This window comes from Tamandua tetradactyla, chromosome 10, assembly GCF_023851605.1.
Source record: "Tamandua tetradactyla isolate mTamTet1 chromosome 10, mTamTet1.pri, whole genome shotgun sequence".
Classification (NCBI taxonomy): Eukaryota; Metazoa; Chordata; class Mammalia; order Pilosa; family Myrmecophagidae; genus Tamandua; species Tamandua tetradactyla.
In genome coordinates, this window is record NC_135336.1 from 24,156,869 (window position 1) to 24,162,907 (window position 6,039).

Genomic DNA, 6,039 nt, shown 5'->3' on the forward strand with positions numbered 1-6,039 from the left:
ATTTAGTTTGAAATGCTAGTGATAAATGAAAGGGAAGGGTAAGGAGTATGGTATGTATAGTTTTTTTTGTTTTCGTTTTATTTTTCTGTTGTCTTTTTATTTCTTTTTCTGAATTGATGCAAATGTTATAAGAAATGATCATGATGATGATATGCAACTATGTGATGATATTGTGAATTACTGATTATATATGTAGAATGGAATGAGCATATATTAAGAATGTTTGTGTTTCTTTCTTGTAATTTTTTTCAAATTAATAAAAAATAAAAAAACAAAAAGATTCAAAGACAAATAAATAAATAAATAATCAGGGGGATAAGTGGAAAAAATGGGTATATTAAAATATTAGCAGTCAATGAGAGAGAGGGAAGGGGTATGGGATGTATGCATTTTTTTTCTTTTTATTTTTTTGTCTGGAGTGATGCAAATGTTCTAAAAATGATCATGTTGATGAATCCACAACTAATGGAATGATATTGTGAACCATTGATTGTATACTTTGGATGGACTGCATGTGTGTGAAGATATCTCAATAAATATTTTTTTAAAAATCACATAAAACTAAATCAGAGAATACAGATTATACCAATAGAAACTCTACATTGTGAAAAATAGAGGAATGAATTCCATGACTGAACAAAATATGCCATTTTTACCTCCCTTCAGTTTCTATGCCCCTGCGTTTACCTTTTAATTGTTGCTTCCTGACTGTGATGATTTGAAGCTGTCTGTACTCCAGAAAGTCATGCTCTTAAGGTTAATCCATTCCTGTGGGTACCAACCCTCCTGCTTACCAAAAGGTCTAAGTAGGACCTTTTGAAGAGGCTATTTCAGTTAAGGCGGGACATACCTCATTCAGGATGGGTCTTAATCCTCTTACTGAAATTCTTTAAAAACAGAAGGAATAGAGACAGACAGACCGATGGACAGAAGGAAGAAGCTGAAAGCAACACAGCCCAGAAGAGAAGGGAGACACCATTAGACGCCATATGCCTTCCCTGTGGCAGAGGAGCCAAGGACTACCAGCAACTGGTCTTTGAGAAGAAAGCATCGCCTTGATGATGCCTTGATTTGGACCTTCTCACAGCCTCAAACTTCAAGCTAATAAGTTCCCATTATTAAAAGCTAACCCATTTCATGGTTTCTGCTTTAAGCAGCAAACTAAAACACTGTCTGAAAAAGCAATACACTCCATGATCTTAAAAACAAATTTCACTCAAGTCTATGCCAAAACGTTTTCCTCAAAAATATGAGTTTGAAAGTTCCGCTGTCTAGAGGGAACAGCAGTCAAAATAATATAATTTAGATGAAAATAATTTAAAAAATCAAGACAGAACTAGATTTTACTGGGTGTACCTGATGTAGTCCAAGTGCCATATGAGTAGGCGGAATGACCGAGTGTGAGTGTGGGAGATGGATATTTCCTTAAAGAAATAGGGGAACATTTAGAGCCAAGGGGCAGCAACTTCACTGAAGCAAGTTGTAGGTGCTATGTGAATTACTTCAAAAGGAGTAACTTAACATGGTTTTTACAGTGGTCTGGTCCCCAGACCAGCAGCATCAGTATCACATAGGAACTGGTTAGAAATGCAAATTATTAGACTCTACCTTTGAATCAGATCTACTAAATCCAGGGGATTCTGACGTAAGCTCAACTTTGAGAACCACTGGACTATAAGAAGCTTCAGATTATGTCCCAATCACCAAGGAACTACTGTCCAGGGAGGTAAGAAGGCCTTGGCAAAATTTCTGAAAAAGTGGTGTACAAATTCATAGGGTAGATGCAAGTAAAGCAAGGCTTAGGAGGCTGCAGCTGTTCCTTCAGGGCTCAGAGTTGGGCAGCAAGGAGGAATGACTGACTTCTGTTGAGATAGCTCACCTCGGAGAGAAATTCAGCTTCACAGCCAGCTGAGAACATGGTCAATAGGTTTACGCTTGTCAAGACAGTTTAAGTAATGAGATCACTTACTGATAAATTATTTCCCTGGGTATAAAGCAGCTATAAATTGGCAAGACCAAGTCTATGTGTTACAAAACAATCTGCCTCCCACACTTAAAGCCCTAAGCACAGTGCCTGTCATAATACACATGCACACAATAAATATGTTTACCCAGTAGCTTTTCTCAGAAACTTCCTGCTTTGTACCTGTTCCATCAATGCCTCTCCCTAAAATAGAAAGATAAGGATTGGAAAGAACACTGGAATTTGAGTCAGAAAACTGGATTCTACTACTTCTGTCACCAATAAGCTTTGTGGCCTTAGGTCACATGAACAGGTCTGTTTCCTTATTCTTCAAACTAGGGGATATATTCCCAATCTTTCTCATGTGGTTGTTATGTGGAAAATAACATCAAAAACGGAAATTAAATGTGCTTTAAAAAATTAAAAGCAGCCAAATAGCAAGGAATTGTTAGTCTTTGCTCTGGAGAACTGGTAATCCCTGTTTGAGCCCTCGCATCAGAGTCTCCTCATTCTCTCTTTTTCTCAAATCTTCAGACTTCAAAATATATCTTCGTTAGCATTTACTGTTACTTCTCTGTCTTATACTCTTTGTGGGCAATTTTCTAAATCAGCAAGTGATCAGAAAGTCATAGGCAGAAATGATCATGGTGAAGAATACACAACTATGTGATGATATTGTGCGCCATTGATTGTATAATATGGTTGGACTGTATGTGTGTGAATATTTCAATATCAATAAAAATATTAAAGAAAAAAAGAAAGACAAAGGCAGTAAGTCACACCAGAGAAGCCACGCTTATGGCAAGAAAGGTGTAGAATTCTGGCACCTTTTAAGAAGTTAGATTTGGATTGGCTCCAGGAGAGCCGAGGGTTAGAGCTAAGGGTGTGCTTCAAACCATTACAGTTATAATTGTCTGTGGCTGGATGAAGCAAGCACAAGTGGCCAAATGTAAGAACAAGTTGAAGGGCTTCTTAAAATAGAAAGCAAAAACAAGGATTAAAGAATGTCAACCATTGGTTTTAGTGACAAGATAGAATTTGTGCCTTGCTGTTGGTATTTCTTTGAATCTCACTGAACCTTCTTATTTTTCTTGTGAATTTTATGGCATATTAGCAAATAGTTTGTAGTGTCACTTTAACAAAGTTTTGCTTAATAGAAAAAAGTACAAATCACTGATTATAGGTTAATTGAAGCTCTCTTTTCTGCATCTGGAAAAAATTAACTTACCAGTGGACCTGTGAAGACACAGCCTTTCACTTGACAGCAGCTATCAGAGTGCACATAAGGCACCTAGACATCTAGAAATCCTCAGTACCAAGGAACAGTTAATATGTTAGTGACCTCAAAGCTCCTGCCTTCAATTGTTAATGGTACTTTACAACCTGGATGTCTCCTCAAAAACTGGGATTCCACATGCTGAACAATAAACTCACAACTCTCTACTTCAAATCTGGTGAATTTGGGTTGGGGGTCGGGAATATATTATATAGTTTGGGGCAGTTCGTTAGTTTCATCAGAAAAGTTTGATGGATACGGTTCCCTTTTTGGTTTTCTGTCTGATTAGATTCAGTCCATTGCCTCGTGTAACAGAACATATAACTTTCTCATCAAGAGGTGTTTGGTTATGGCATTGCTATAAAGCATGTAAATAGATCCAGAATCTAGGACCCAAAGAGGCTAATGAAAACATGGAGCACAAAAAAAAAAAAAAAAAAAAAAAAAAAGAACTCTGATGGTCATACTCAGTGCTAAAAGACCCATTGCAGAAGACAGGATTTTTCTAATTCATCGTTAAAAAATTAGTTTCACCAGCACATAGTCCATGTCCATTTTATAAATGTACTTCCCAAGCAGAAGTGACAGAGTAAGCTCTGAGCTTCACTTATTCCACGTGAATTTTTTTTTATCTTTAGCCTTTCAAAGAATGATCACCTCGGAGAAACTATGGTCACTTGACAATTATATGAGCTTTCCTCCAGTTCCTTCAGCTTAAGACCTTGGATTAATTCCTAATCCTCCAGTCTTTACCACTCAGAGCCAATCACTCCCTGAATCCTGATACTGAGAAAGCAGAATGGTGTCAGAATCCTCTGAGAAATGTATTAAAGATGACGATTCCCAGGCCCAACCACAAGAATTCTGATTCACTTGGTCTGGGGTGGGATTCAGAAATGTGAATCTTAAAAGTAGGCCAGGAGGTGGGCAACAGTGACTCAGTGGCAGCATTCTTGCCTACCATACCGGGGACCTGGGTTCGATTCCCAGTGCCTGCCTATGTAAAAAAAAAAAAAAAAGAAAAGAAAGTACACCAGGTAATCCTAAAATGGATTGTTCAAAGTACCACACTTTTAGGTACATTGGTGTAAGGGAAAGAATATAAACTAGAGTTAGACAGATCTAGGATGTTTTTCCCCTAACTTCCTCCTATCAGCAAACATTCTAGGTTCTGGCATCCTAAAAACTCTTCCCTTGTGTACAAATCCACTTCAGGTTATAAGCACATTTCCTTATTACCCTTTATATCAAGACCTCTTAAAATTACTGTTTATAGTCACTAACTCGACTTCCTTACTACCTCCTGCTCTGTCTTGAAGCCACTTAAATTAGGCTATGTTACCTCCATTCCAGTGACAGTCCCCTCGGCAAGGTCAACAAAGGCCTTCGTATTGCCAGATCCAATGGTCTCAGCTCTGTCTTCATCTTACTGGTTCTCTCATTAGCATTTGATACCATGAACTCTTTCTTGAAACATTAATCTGTGATATTACAGTCTACTGGTTGTCTTTCTACCCCACTGACACTTTCTTCTTAGACTTCTTAGTCTTTATTGTTGAAAATAGCCAAGGATGTAGGCCCTTCCTCTTCTTTCTCTTTTCTTACCCTTTCCTTCTCTTCCCTTTGTCTACACTATCTCCATCTATAATTTCTTTCAGACTCTGAGTTTTAAAAATCAACTTCAGGCGCACTTACCTCCCTCCATCTTGGGTTTGGTGAGTTCTGCCCGGGAGCGCAAAAATACCCCCCCTCCCACTTTAAATTTCCTGGTGTACCTTTCTTCTTTCTCACCCTTTCACCTCCTAAACCTTTCATCTGGTGCCGGAAACCCGGGAGAGGAGCACGGGTGCCGCCTGCCTGGCCAGAGGCGCCCTGGCTTCCTCTCTCCTCCTTCCTCCACATGGCCAGTGACAAGGGATCCTTCGGCCCGCCGCTGCATTCACCACAGACTGGGTAAGTCCCTTCCCTCCCAGCCCTGCTGCCGGGTCTCACTGTTCCGAGAGAGCCTGTCCGTTAATTACTCTCCGTGAATTAATCGTGAATTCACGTCCGGTTCTCTTCCAAGGGCTGAGGTGAACGGGGATGCCTGCAAGCCTCATACCCTTTCCTGGGACTCGAAAAGCCGTGGGGATGCCCCGCTTCTCGTTTCCCTCCCAAATTCAGGTCCAGGACCTGAAAGGGCCTCAAACCAGTGTGAGACGTCCCCTGGGGAGACGAGCCTCCACTCGTAAGAGCTCCGAGGACTCTCTCAGGGCATTGGGACGCCAACACCGCCTGGGCCAGTTCTTTCTCCTTTGAGACCCTTCAGTATGGGCAGTAGGTCCTCTCTCATGGGCCTGAGGATGGGACTTTCAATTTTAATATCCTTATGAACCTCCGCAACTTTTGCCAGAGGAACGACAAATGGGCCAAAATTCCTTATGTCCAGGCTTTTTTCCTTCTGTGCTCCCGCCCCTCCCTTTGTATCCTCCTCTCCCTCGCTCTACCCTCCCCTCCCTCCAGCGGCGCTCCAGTCGCCATCTTGCCTTTCCCTCCCCACTTCTGCTTCGGCAACATCTCAGTCGCCATCTTCTCCTTTTCTTTCTCCTTCTGTTCTGGTGATGTCCCAGCCGCCATCTTGCCCTCCTCTCTCCCCTTCTGCGCAGGCGCAGGCGGCACTCCCGCCGCCATCTTGTCTTTCTGTTCCTCCTTCTCCGCTGGCGGTGCTCCAGCCGCCATCTTACCCCCCTCTTCCTCTCCCAGCTCTGGCAGCATTCCAGCCGCCATCTTACCCTCCCCTTCCATCTCCATCCAGTCCCCC

The 6,039-nt window shown here is 41.4% G+C and overlaps 1 protein-coding gene across 2 annotated transcripts in view; it reads right to left on the reverse strand.

The window, feature by feature from the left end:
- Positions 1-6,039, reverse strand: part of FBXO40 (F-box protein 40) — a 30,195-nt gene that overhangs the window by 15,350 nt on the left and 8,806 nt on the right. Inside the window, exon 1 of one of the 2 annotated variants that reach the window (XM_077118192.1) lies at positions 2,112-2,167. The exons of the other annotated variant lie outside the window; for it this stretch is intronic. The gene's annotated coding sequence lies outside the window, so the exon portion shown is untranslated. Of the gene's footprint in view, positions 1-2,111; positions 2,168-6,039 lie in introns of those variants that run through there. 2 annotated transcript variants of the gene reach the window in all.